The sequence below is a fragment of the Mauremys reevesii genome, linkage group 17 (assembly GCF_016161935.1).
Source record: "Mauremys reevesii isolate NIE-2019 linkage group 17, ASM1616193v1, whole genome shotgun sequence".
NCBI lineage: Eukaryota > Metazoa > Chordata > Testudines > Geoemydidae > Mauremys > Mauremys reevesii.
In genome coordinates this window covers 8,627,804-8,641,635 of record NC_052639.1, presented here as the reverse complement: position 1 = coordinate 8,641,635, position 13,832 = coordinate 8,627,804, and the positions used below count along the sequence as shown (strand labels likewise).

Here is a 13,832-nt window from a genome sequence, read left to right as displayed (position 1 = left end):
AGTATATATTGTGTGGATTCTGCTCATATAACAGAGAAAGTTGCCTATGCAGCTCACAATAGTAAATAGGGTCAGAGCAGAAGATCTCTTCTTTCCAAGTGGGAATTGTGCAGGGAGGAACAACAGACCTAGTGCAGCTGTGTTGCCACTGTCTGCTAGCCCTGAAATGGTTCACAATGCCTTGGGTCAAGTGGCACCGGTTCTAAAAGCAAGGGTGATTTAGTGCTGTGGTTCTCAAACAGGTATATCCAATGGTCTTCCAGGGGGTACAGCAACTCATCTAAATACTTGCCTAGTTTCACAACAAGCTACATAGAAAGCACTAGCAAATTTGAAACAAATTAAAATTCATACATTGATTTGTTTATACTGTTCTCTCTACTATACACTGAAATGTAAGTACAATACTTATATTCAAGTGATTTATTTTATAAATATTGCATCTGATTTTGTAAGCAAGTAGTTTTTATGTGAGGTTAAACTTGGGGGTATGCAAGAGAAATCAGACTCCTGAAAGGGGTACAGGTGTCTCTAAAGGTTGAGAGCCACTGATTTAGTGTAGGCACCACCGGTAACATAGAACCCTGCAAAAACTTCTAGTGCAGATGAATTTGAGAGCAAACCAGAGAGAAACAGCTGCGGAGCATGCTAGATAAGGCTGACCCGTCCGGATTGTCTGTACCTGACAAGCTGTCATGTGGCACAGAGGAGCCTGTGAGAGGTATGGCACAGCAAGAGGGTTTGATTGGTCGGTAGGAGCTCCACATGCTAATCAGGAGGTGTGTGTGTGTGTGTCTGTAAATAGCGACATAAACATCTTCTAATGGCCAGTGTGCTAAAGCTGCCTCGATTGTGCTTTAATGAAATGGGAACCTGGTTTTAGATTTTTGTTCTTTAATTCGCTGGGGGTGAAACCCATTGTATGAAAACATTCACCATGGGAAGAAAGCTTGCGCACATTAGCCTGGGTGTGTAGCCGAGAACAGCTTTGTTAAGACTGTACTTTCAGGGATCATTTCTATTTTTTGTAACTAGAGAAGTGTGGTTGAAAGTGTCTGACCTTGCTAACCATGATGAGGAGTTAAACTGTTCTCTTCTGAGCATGAAGCAAGTGGATAGTGGTGCCTTAATGCATCTGCTATCTGCTATTGATGAGTGTTCTTGCTTTCCTTTTGGGAAGCTGAGAAGAAGAGAACACAGACTGAGTGGTTAGTTCTTATAAAACAAATTTAAAAATAAATGTTTTGGTTTTCTTTTCTGTTATCTGAGCTTGTTTAAAGCTGTTGTTTAGTGGCAAGTCTTAATTTCTTTTGGTAGAATTTGGAAGAAAAGTAAAGGTAGTGTGAAAACTGGTGTTTTAAAGGTTTCTAATTCAGTTCTTACTGAAAGTTTTTTAAGTTTGCTTTATGCTGCTCTCTCTCTCTTTTTTTCTTGTAATCTATTTCAGAATTTAGGTAGGGTTCTGTGTCTGCACGTTCTCTTCCTTTTCCACTTGCTTCTTTCTTCTTCCTTTCCCATTTTTCAGGAAGCCCCTATTTTTACTTCTCCTGCTCTGGCAGGGGGTACGCAGTTTGCTCTTGGCCCCAAGCCCATCAGATAATCCACACAGGATCTGAGAGTTGCTGTCTCTTGGCCGTATAGTGGGTAGAGGGTTCTAAAGCTGTCTCAGGGTATGTCTACACTATGGGATTATTCCGATTTTACAGAAACCAGTTTTTGGAAACAGATTATATAAAGTCAAGTGAACACGGCCACACTAAGCACATTAATTTGGCGGTGTGCGCCCATGTACTGAGGCTAGTATCGATTTCCAGAGCGTTGCACAGTGGGTAGCTATCCCATAGTTCCTGCAGTCTCCCCCACCCATTAGAATTCTGGGTTGAGATACCAGTGCATGATGGGGCAAAAATAGTGTCGTGGGTGATTCTGAGTAAATGTCGTCAGTCAATCCTCCCTCCATGAAATTAATGGCAGATAATCATTTCGCGCCCTTTTCCCTGGATTGCCCGGGCAGACGCCATAGCACGGCAACCATGGAGCCCATTCAGCCTTTTTTTCACAGTCACTGTATGTCTACTGGATGGTGCTGACAGACGTGGTACTGCAGTGCTACACACCAGCATCCCCTTGCCTTTTGCAAGTTAGCAAAGATGGTTATTAGCTGTACTGTATCAAGTATCAGAGGGGTAGTCGTGTTAGTCTGGATCTGTAAAAGCAGCAAAGAATCCTGTGGCACCTTATAGACTAACAGATGTTTTGCAGTATGAGCTTTCGTGGGTGAATATCCACTTCTTTGGATGCAAGTGGTGGAAATTTCCAGGGGCAGGTTTATATATGCAAGCAAGAAGCAAGCTAGATATAACGCGGTTAGTTCAATCAGGGAGGATGAGGCCCTGTTCTAGCAGTTGAGGTGTGAAAACCAAGGGAGGAGAAACTGGTTCTGTAATTGGCAAGCCATTCACAGTCTTTGTTTAATCCTGAGCTGATGGTGTCAAATTTGCAGATCAAGTGGAGCTCAGCAGTTTCTCTTTGAAGTCTGGTCCTGAAGTTTTTTTGCTGCAGGATGGCCACCTTAAGATCTGCTATTGTGTGGCCAGGGAGGTTGAAGTGTTCTCCTACAGGTTTTTGTATATTGCCATTCCTAATATCTGATTTGTGTCCATTTATTCTTTTCCTTAGAGACTGTCCAGTTTGGCCAATGTACATAGAGGGGCATTGCTGGCATATGATGGGATATATTACATTGGTGGACGTGCAGGTGAATGAACCGGTGATGGTGTGGCTGATCTGGTTAGGTCCTGTGATGGTGTTGCTGGTGTAGATATGTGGGCAGAGTTGGCATCGAGGTTTGTTGCATGGGTTGGTTCCTGAGCTAGAGTTACTATGGTGCGGTGTGCAGTTACTGGTGAGAATATGCTTCAGGTTGGCAGGTTGTCTGTGGGCGAGGACTGGCCTGCCACCAAAGGCCTGTGAAAGTGTGGGATCATTCTCCAGGATGGGTTGTAGATCCCTGATGATGCGCTGGAGGGGTTTTAGCTGGGGACTGTATGTGATGGCCAGTGGAGTCCTGTTGGTTTCTTTCTTGGGTTTGTCTTGCAGTAGGAGGCTTCTGGGTACACGTCTGGCTCTGTTGATCTGTCTCCTTATTTCCTCGTGCGGGTACTGTAGTTTTGAGAATGCTTGGTGGAGATTTTGTAGGTGTTGGTCTCTGTCTGTGGGGTTAGAGCAGATGCGGTTGTACCTCAGTGCTTGGCTGTAGACAATGGATCTTGTGGTGTGCCCGGGATGGAAGCTGGAGGCATGAAGGTAGGCATAGCGGTCGGTAGGTTTTCGGTATAGGGTGGTGTTAATGTGACCATCAATTATTTGCACCGTAGTGTCTAGGAAGTGGACCTCCCGTGTAGATTGGTCCAGGCTGAGGTTGATGGTGGGGTGGAAGCTGTTGAAATCGTGGTGGAATTTTTCCAGAGTCTCCTTCCCATGGGTCCAGATGATGATGTCATCAATGTAGCGTAGGTAGAGAAGGGGCGTGAGTGGACGGGAGCTGAGGAAGCATTGTTCCAGGTCAGCCATAAAAATTTTGGCATATTGTGGGGCCATGCGGGTGCCCATAGCGGTGCCACTGATCTGGAGATATATATTGTCATCAAATTTGAAATAGTTGTGTCTGAGGATAAAGGCACAGAGCTCAGCAACCAGTTGTGCTGTGGCATCATCAGGGATACTGTTCCTGACAGCTTGTATTCCATCCGCGTGTGGGATGTTGGTGTAGAGAGCCTCTACATCCATGGTGGCCAGGATGGTGTTTTCTGGAAGGTCACCAATGCATTGTAGTTTCCTCAGGAAATCAGTGGTGTCACGGAGATAGCTGGGAGTGCTGGTGGCATAGGGTCTGAGTAGAGAGTCCACATATCCAGACAGTCCTTCAGTGAGAGTTCCAATGCCCGAGATGATGGGGCATCCAGGATTTCCGGGTTTGTGGATTTTGGGCAGTAGATAGAATAGCCCTGGTCGGGGCTCTAAGGGTATGTCTAAGGGATCTACAACCCATCCTGGACAATGATCCCACACTTTCACAGGCCTTGGGTGGCAGGCCAGTCCTCGCCCACAGACAACCTAGATCATTCTCTTCTTTAAGTTTTGTTTAATGAAGAGGTAGTCCTGGCTAAACTATCAGGCAAGCCTACTAAAGAACTAGAGAAGCAAATGGCTGCTCTAGGTCAGAGCCCCAGACATCTAGCAGAAATGATGAGCTGCATGTCATTCTAGGGGGTGCCCCTACAACAACCCCATCCATTGCTTCCCTCCTCCCCCACCCCTCCTGGGCTTCCGTGGCAGTTATCCCCCCATTTGTGTGATGAAGTAATAAAGAGTACATGAATTTGAAACAACACTGACTTTATTGCCTCTGCAAGTAGAGCTCAAAGGCAGGAAGGGGAGGGCAGCCTCCACCTGCTATGATATTCCAGGCAGGACTGAATCGCCATTAGACAAAGCTTAAAGAAGAGAATGACCTGGGAGTCATTCCCATTTTTGCCCAGGCACCCCTGTCCGACCTCACTAAGGCCAACGAGGAGCACTCACGGGACGACGATGACAGATATCAGTCCTCCCATAGCAGCTGCCCTCAGGAAGGGAAAGAAAGGGGATGCTGCTGTGTAGCGCTTCTGCACCGCGTCTGCCAGCAGCATCCAGTAGACATACGGTGACATTGAAGAAAGGCGAGAAACAATTTTTTTCCGTTTGCTTTTTGGGGGGGGGGGTGAACATATACCCTGAACCACCCGTGACAATATTTTTGACCCTTCAGGCTTTGGGAACTCACCCAATAATTTTCTTGACTAGCTTCACCTCTGCACCAACTTGCACTTTTCCTGAGCCTGGCTAGCTCAGTTGGTAGAAGCAGCAAAGAGTCTTGTGGCACCTTATAGACTAACAGACGTTTTGATATAAACTCGTAGTGTTGACTGGGCCAGAGAGAGCAGCAGGTTTCCCCTATTGTTTCTTGCTCTTGTTTTCTTGACTAGTTTCTCCTCTGCACCAACTTGCTCCTGTGCTTCATGAGCCTGACTAGCTTAGTTGGTAAAGCATCAGACTTTTAATCTGAGGATCCACAGTTCAAATCCGTGGTCAGGTGATAAACTACTCATGAAGATCTTAAACTGTCTTTCTCATGTCCTCTTTGATGTTACTTTTTCTCTGCAGGATTTTCCCTTTCCTCAGAAGGGCCTTTTTCTGTGTGGGTTTGAAGGGGCAACTTCCTGACAGCCCCTCTGTCCTTGCAGCCTGGAGGAATAAAGGCCTCTGGGCATAGAGCATGTTCCTCCCCTGCACACACACACACACACAGACAGACAAACACACAGAATATCCCTAAGGAATTAGAATCACCTGCTGCCTTCCCCTGTCCTGCTGGATCCCCAAATGAAGATGCTCTTCAGCCCAAACCCATGTGCCCTCTTTTCCCAGTGCCCCTCAATCCCAACCCTCAGTCCCTCCTATGCTCACTGCTCCTCACTCCCAACCAGAGCCTGAACCTCTTCACCCTTCTCCTCTGTCCCATCCCACAGCCCCCTCCTATTCCCAGTGCCCCTCAATCCCAACCCACAGCCTCCTCCTATTCCCAGTGCTCCTCAATCCCAACCCACAACTCCCTCCTTCCCTCCAGCAGCAAGTGCTTCAGACCCCCTCAGGAAGATTTTCTTGCAAGGTTTTGTGTAGGAGTCTGCATGTGGATTTTACAGTATGTGGGAAATAGGTTGGGTTGCTTGCCGAAATGATCATGTTTGGCTGGTGTTGGATTCCCAGTCTCCATGTTACAGGGGCAGGAGAAATAAAGGGTTGTTATCCTTGTTGTGTGCATCGAGGGCAGCACAACTGTGCTTGGCAGACCCCGATTGAGGGACTCACCCTCAATTCAATAGCACTTGCTAGGCAGGGGACAGGGGTTCCAAAGCCAAGCGGGCTGGGGCCTGGGTCTCAATACTAAAATGTAGGTGTTAGACCAACTTTAGGACAGGGTGGCAGTGGAGGGATGAGTGAGTCCCTAGACAACATAGTGAGTACGGTGCCTTCTTATTTTCCCCTCTTTTCCACCCAGGATGGCAGGTGAACTCTACAGAGGCACCTCTGGGCTTGCACTGACTAAGGACAACAGCTGTGAGTGGGGTGCAGAGAGGGGATGGCTCATGTTAAAGGACTTTTGGTTGCTGGACTTACGAACCGTAGGGAGAAGGACACTGCCCAGCTTATCTGGGGGGTGGGTCTTTCCCTTGTGGTTTATGTTTATGTGTTGGGGCTGCTGACATGACTTCTGCTAACCCTGGGCTTACATTGCAGTGTAGACATACCCTGAGAGGGCATCTAGACTGTGACAAAATCCCTGGTCCGGCTGGCCTGGATGATCTGATTTGGGCTCCTGGGGCTCATACTGGAGCCCAGGCTCAGAGACCCTCACCCCTCGTGGGGTCTCGGAGGCTGGGCTCAAGCCCAAGTGTCTACACTGTAATTTTATAACCCTGCAGCGCAAGCCCCACAAGCCTGAATCAACTGACCCAGGGTTTGAGAATAGTGACTTGGGTGTGTTAATGGCAGTGTAGACATAATGCTGGGCTATGTCCGCACTGCAATGAAACACCCACGGCTGTCCCGTGCCAGTGCAGGCTCCGGGGCTTGCGCTGCGGGGTGGTAAATTTGCACTGTAGACATCTCGGCTCGGGCTCAATACCAGGCTCTGGGACCCCACAAGGTTGGGAAGGAGTTTAGCAAGCGAAAAAGGTAAAATGGCAGTGGAGTATTACCCTGGACTCAACGGCATTTCTCCATTGGTCTGTCTGCTAATCCAGGATTCTGTCTGGGGGGCAGAGGTACCCGGACAGCTGGGCGGGGGAAGGGTCACCGGAACATCCGGGATCTTATCTGGGACGACAGCGGCGCCTGCAGCTCAACATGAGATGGGGGCGGGGGAAGCAGGAGCATTTCCCAGTTCCAGGCTGTCCCCGTCTGGCCCAGGCACAGAGCTCACAAGCAGAGTTTAAAGCTCCAGCTGCCAAGCTATGAAACAAGCCGGGCTCTGTGGCTGGTGCCTGTGATCCCAGCGCCTGGGGAGGCTGAGGCTGGGGCTGGCGGATCGCTTGAGCTCAGGAGTTCTGGGCTGCAGGGGGCTGTGCCGATCAGGTGTCCGCTCTAAGTTCAGCATCAATATGGTGATTCCGGGGAAGCTTGGGGTCTCCAGGTTGCCTAAGGAGGGGTGAACCGGCCCAGGTCGGGAAACGGAGCAGGTCAAAACTCCCATGCTGATCAGTAGTGGGATCGCACCTGTGAATAGCCCCTGCAGTGTAGCCTGGGCAAGACAGTGAGACACAGTCTCTTTTTATACAGACACCCCCTGCAGAGCCTGCAGGGGGGATGGAGCACCCACACGCTGGGGATGCTGACTGGGGGTGAGGGACGCACCCAAGCAACACAGATCTTGAAAAGGGGAACAGAGACACCCACAGATCCTGGATAGGGGCAGGCAGGGGAAACCACACACGGGAGCTAGTTCATGGGGTGGGGGACAGAGACACCCACCGGGGATCCGGGATGGGAGCACCCACATGATGGGGATCTTGAACTGGGAGGAGGGAAGCACCATGTACCAGAGGTTCTGAAGGGGGAACAGGGACACCCACACACCAGGTGTCTTGCAGCAAGAGCTGCGGTCTTCATTTACACAGGGCAGAGATGGGGAATTAACCATGTCCCTTACGGAGCTTGTTCCACTAGATAATTAGCCTCACAGTTAAAAAATGGTAATTTCCAGTTGGCATTTTGTGACATTGACTGCAAACCAATGGGGTCGTGTTCAACCTTTATCTGGTGAATTAAAGAACCCTTTAAAATCAGATATTCCCCCCTCTGGGAATTTTTAAAACTGTGTATTTAAAAACAGTGATTAAATCCCCTCTCAACCTCCAGTCAATGAAATCTATTGCGCTTCTTCAATCTCTCGCTGTAGACAGAAGAGACCAATGCACATTTTCCTTGTTTTTAAAGGCAAAAATCCTGATCTTTCCAAGGGGATCTTCTGCTTCAACTGTCAGTTTGGGGAAGGATTTGGCTTCCTGGGTTATAATCTGCCTGCTGGGTTATAATCTGCAGTCTGTCAGCTAAGCCATAGTACCTGCTATTATTTAAAGTATCATGTTTGCCCACACCTGACTCCCTGCCATCCCCACTGGGAAGCTTTGCTTGTGTTTGGATTCTGCAAAGCAGAGGAGCAGGTGAGGTTTTCCTTGCAAGGGGGGTGTGTGTGTGTGTGTGTGTGTGTGTGTGTGTGTGTGTGTGTGTATCTTTGGCCAGGTCTGCACTACAAAGTTATTTCAGCATCATTATATTGCTCAGGTGTGTGAAGAACACACAACACTCCCTCGGTCGGCAGCTTTTGGCAGGTGCACACACAGCAATACCACGTCTGGCGACAAAATTGCCCTGTTTTGGTGACAAAATAAAACCACCTCAACAAGAGGTCTAGAGCTTTTTGCAGCAAACTTAAAGTGACAAATTGTCAGTGTAAATGCTGCTGGTCATTATATCACCATAACTGGCCTCCACCAGTATCCCACCATGCCTGCCGTGAACTCACCTGCCCTGCATTCCTGCTACAGAGTCTGGGCCCCTCCCCTTTCATAGCTCCAGAAAGTTCTGACTGCTGAGCCACTATCTACACTGGGATTACGTTTATAGAACTGCATTGCCAGCCTAAGTAATGTAATTACACCAACCTAATTTTGTAGTGTAGACCTGTCCAAAGAATCACACACACACCTTGGGAGCAAAACTTCATCTGCTCCTCTGCTTTACAGAATCCAAACACAAGCAACACTTGTCAGGGCCCAGTGGGGATTGGCAGAAAGTCAGGTGTGGGCAAACATGATACTTTAAATAATAGCAGGTACTATAGCTTAGCTGGTTAAAACCTTTGTTTTGTAAGCAGGAGATCCTCGGTTGAACTCCCAGTAGTACCTTGAGGAGTGGCTTTTGTGGCACCTGGTATTGGCTACTGTCAGAAGACAAGATTCAGAGCTAGATGGACCTATGGTTTAAATTACACTCACAGGCACTGATAATAGAGTTACTGAAAGTTTGGGTGTTAAGAGCTGATAGGTCAGTGGTCCAGTTCCCTCAATGTGGTTTTACCATTTCCACTTGCTAAACTCCCTCCCAACCTCTATAAAATTACAGTGCAGACATATGGGCTTGAGCCCAATCTCTGAGGCTCCATGAGGGTTTCTGAACCCAGGCTTCAGTGTGAACACAAATATCTGCACCACAGTTTTTAGCCCCTCAGCTTTAGCTCCAGGAGCCCAAGTCAGATAACCCAGGCCAGCCCTGCTGCCATCTTTATCCCAGGAGCGATGGACTCTAAGGTACGTCTCCATTGCAATGGAAGCCCAGGTGTGGCACGCTGTGCTCAAAGCAGCACCCTGCAAGCCCCATATTCACCACTCTCATATAATGATGAGATGGTTTGTACAAAGTCTGCCTGGTGAGGTGTCATTTCAAAAGTCTTCATCTGTTGAACATTAATATCGTGTTGGATTGTGTGTGCTCACATTGGTTGGGAAGTTATGAAGTTTTGCTCTGTGTGTGTTACTGAGATATGTTAGGAGGTTGGGAAATGCCCCCACCAGCCTTTCAGGTGTGACAATGGAGGAGCCAGACTCGCTGCTGGCCCATTGAAGGGATCCACAGTCCCAAGGACTATCCCAGGAACCGTGTACAATGCAGGCTTCTCCGAGATAGCGCAGAGACAATGGACACTGCTTGACTCACATGGTAGCAAAGGAGCTTCCTAGCAAGTTGGAAGAAACTATGAAAGAGGGGAAGAGACATCATGACTTGGCCTCTCTCCCCCACAACTCAGCAGCTGGAAACACACCTGGAGGACAAAGACTGAACTGATTCAGAAATCAGAAGAGAATAATAACAATAATACTTGCAAACCAAAGTCCCCAAACAGACTAGTATTGGTTTTTCAGCAGAAAATTTTCAGTTTGGGGAATTTTGTTTTCTCAGTCAGACCTTGCCAAGGGAAGCAGGGAGAAAATGTTTGAGTTGACTCCTTCAGAACAGCTTGGCCTAGACACTAGCTCTGGTTCACTGCTCTGGCCTTGCTCAGGTTGAGGGTATTTTAATAATTTGGGGCAGTCCCAGGGTGTTTGGGGGAGATGATGAGGATGTTCCCTTTTGAGAGAAAAACTAAGAAATACAGGACTAGAGAATTTTTTTTTTAATCTGGGATTTAGACATTTTATTTAAAGCAAGAGAGTTCTGAGTTTCTGAGAAGGTTTTTGTTTGCAAGAAGTAACATTGTTTGATCTGTCATTGTACCAAAGGGGGAGATGGTTGTCTACAAAGGAGGGGTGAAAACTAAAAGCATTGCAGGAAGATGGGATTCAAACCCATGTGTGCAGAGCACAATGAATTAGCAGCCCATCACCTTAACCACTTGGCCACCTCATCTGAGCTGTCAAGAAAGAGATAGAAGGAGAAATCTAAGGTCAGCAGAGCTAGGGACAATAAGGAGTTTTTAAATATTAAGCGGAAGCAGGGGCTGAATGAGCTCCCCCCTCACATTTAGTGAGGAGCTGGGGGAAAGACTTCAGGAACAGACCGTGTTTGCACAGACACACCTACTCTGCCTAGCTATGCAGCATGATGGGGCCGCTTTCCCAAAATGACCAGTTTTGGCTGGTGGTGGGTTACAGATCACTTTAGGATTCAATGGAATGAAATGTTATTATCCTTCCTGCATGAGTGAAGGGCAGCAGAACATACCTAGTCCATCCTGATGGAGGGGTGAGTGAGGAATAGCTTTTATTTGACTGCATAGAAGTGATTGAGAACATCACCCTCAACCAGTGATTCCCCAAACATTTCACACTGTGCCCTCGTATCCATGGCTGTGGCACCCTTGAAAACCACGGTTGAGAACCGGGGCTGGGAGTGGAGCTGTTGCTTGCTGGGGAGAGAGGGGTGCGGACAGGGTTGAGGGGGTCGAGGCTGGGCTGGGAGTCAGGGGCCCAGGCTGAGGGTGGGGTTGGGGAAGAGCTGGGGCAGAGTGGGGCTGAGCGCTGCTCCCTCCATGAATTTGCCTCTGTGTCCCTCTAGGAGTCATGCCCCACATTTTGGGGACCACTGTACCCTACTCGCTAAGCAGGGGCTAGTGATGCTAAAGCCCAGGGAAGGGAGAACAAGTGCGGGAGCCCCAGAACTGGAACCATAACCCCCCACTTCTGTCTGTGGCTCCGCCTCCTTCCACACCTTCCACCCACGGCCCCATCCACTGTCACCTCTGTTCCACCCCTTCCCCCACTGGCCCCACCCTGTCACTCCTTTACCCCTGCCCCGCTGTGGCCCCGAGACCAGAGACGCTCTCTGCCCCTGCTGCAGCCCCCGGGCCGTAGCAGGGAGTGGGAGCTCCTCCAGCCTTGGGGCTGACATGGGGGAGACTTTTCCAGGGGGGCCCAATTTGGCCAGGGCCCCTAGTCATAGGCCCCACTGCCCCCTTGGTGATGCAAGGTTTGGGGAGGCTGAGCCCCCCGAGCCTCCATTACGAGCCGCCCAGGCTACCACTGCTCAGTGTGGGGCCAGTCTCCCTGTGTCTCTGCTGTTCGTGCTGGGGAGCCCGGCCGGCCTTAGGGGTGGGGCCCCCGGCAGCCGCCCAGGGCTCCAGGGGGTCAAAGGGCACCGTGTGGCAGTGCAAAGGTGCTCACTGCTCTCCCCTGCCCCAGTGCTCCTCCGTGGCCCCACAGAGGGTGGGGGGAGCGAGGAGCAACACTATGTGCTCCATGCATCCTGGTCACTTTCCCCACCTGGGCTGGGCTGTGAGGGGAGCATCAGAAGCTGCTGCTCTCTGCCCTCCCCTGATACAGCCCGGCTGAGGAAAGTGACCTGGATGCAGGGAGCTCGGATGATGTCGCTTCTCGCCCTGCCCCTGCAGCCCCTTGGGGTGCCCGGAGGAACAGCATCCCAGGGAGGAGCAGGCAGCAATGCCAGCTGCTCCATGTACACAGGTCAGTGTCCCCACGTGGGTGCAGGGGTTAGGGTGAAGGGGGTGCAGGAGCAGGGCAGTGGCTGGTGGCACAGGAGGGGAGTGCGGGAGTTAAGGGCAAAGGGGACACAGCGTTGCGGTTAGGGCACAGGAGGGGGCAGGAGTTAGGGGTGAAGGAGGCGCAAGGGTTGGGAGTGCAGGAGCTAGCACTAAAGGGGGAGGGGGATTGCCCAGGGGTGATGGGGAAATGCCAAAGTACAAGTTTTGCCCAGGGCATCAGTTCCCCTAACGCTGGTCCTTGGTCACATTTCTTGCTGGGAGAGGGAGGGGAGAGAGAAGAGGCGTTTTCTCTCTGTTTCTTTCCTCTCCATTTTCTGCTCCTTCCTTCAATTCAAGGAAAAGGTCATCGTAACTCAACTTGCATCCATGGCTCTTGAGGCCACAACGCAGAGCACTGAGCACTGTACGACCACAGCTGGTGACAGAAGGGGCTTTTCCAAAGGCATTTTCCACTAGCAGGGTCCTCTCTGTGTGCAGAATTCCTCATCGTTTGATGTCTGCAGGCCCTGGAGATCACCCAGGCTTCAGTGTGAACACAAATATCTGCACCACAGTTTTTAGCCCCTCAGCTTTAGCTCCAGGAGCCCAAGTCAGATGACCCAGGCCAGCCTTGCTGCCATATTTATCCCAGGAGAGATGGACTCTAAGGGTACGTCTCCATTGCAATGGAAGCCCAGGTGTGGCACGCTGTGCTCAAAGCAGCGCCTTGGAAGCCCCATATTCACCACTCTCATATAATGATGACACGGTTTGTACAAAGTCTGCCTTGTGAGGTATCATTTCAAAAATCTTGATCTGTTGTACATTAATATCATGTTGGATTGTGTGTGCTCGCATTGGTTGGGAAGTTATGAAGTTTTGCTTGGTGTGTGTTACAGAGATATGTTATGAGGTGGGGAAATGCCCCCTACCAGACTTTCAGGTGCGACAAGGGAGGAGCCGGACTTGCTGCTGGCCCATTGAAGGGATTCACACTCCCAAGGACCGTGTACAATGCAGACTTCTCCGAGATAGCACAGCGACAATGGACACTGCTTGACTCATATCGCAGCAAAGGAGCTTCCTAGCAAGTTGGAAGACACTATGAAAGGGAGGAAGAGACATGATGACTTGGCCTCTCTCCCCCACAACTCAGCAGCTGCAAACACATCTGGAGGACAAACACTGAACTGAGATAAATCAGAAGAGAATAATAATAATAATAATAATACATTCATATCAAAGTCCCCATCCAGACTAGTATTGGTGTTTCAGCAGAAAATTTTCAGTTTGGGGAATTTTGTTTTCTCAGTCAGACCTTGCCAAGGGAAGCAGGGAGAAAATGTTTGAGTTGCCTCCTTCAGAACAGCTTGGCCTAGACACTAGCTCTGGTTCACTGTTCTGGCCTTGCTCAGGATGGGGGTATTTTAATTATTTCGGCAGGTCCCAGGGTGTTTGGGGGAGATGATGAGGATGTTACCTTTTGAGATAAAAACTAAGAAATACAGGACTAGAGAATTCTTTTTTTTAAAGAAATCTGGGATTTAGACATTTAATTTAAAGCAAAGGAGTTCTGAGTTCCTGAGAAGGTTTTTGTTTGCAAGAAGCAAGATTGTTATTGTACCAATGGGGGAGATGGTTGTCTATAAAGGAGGAATGAAGACTAAATGTGTCCGATGAGGATGGGATTCGAACCCATGCGTGCAGAGCACAATAGATTAGCAGTCCATCACCTTAACCACTCGGCCACCTCATC

At 49.3% G+C, this 13,832-nt stretch overlaps 2 non-coding genes across 2 annotated transcripts; one reads left to right on the top strand and one right to left on the bottom strand.

Annotated features, from left to right (window-relative positions):
* The first annotated feature begins 993 nt into the window (after positions 1-993).
* LOC120385248 lies at positions 994-1,210 on the top strand. The gene has a single exon (XR_005589372.1). It is a non-coding gene; the product is annotated as a small nucleolar RNA U3 (small nucleolar RNA).
* Positions 1,211-13,750: 12,540 nt separating this feature from the next.
* On the bottom strand, positions 13,751-13,832 carry TRNAS-GCU. The gene has a single exon. It is a non-coding gene; the product is annotated as a tRNA-Ser (tRNA).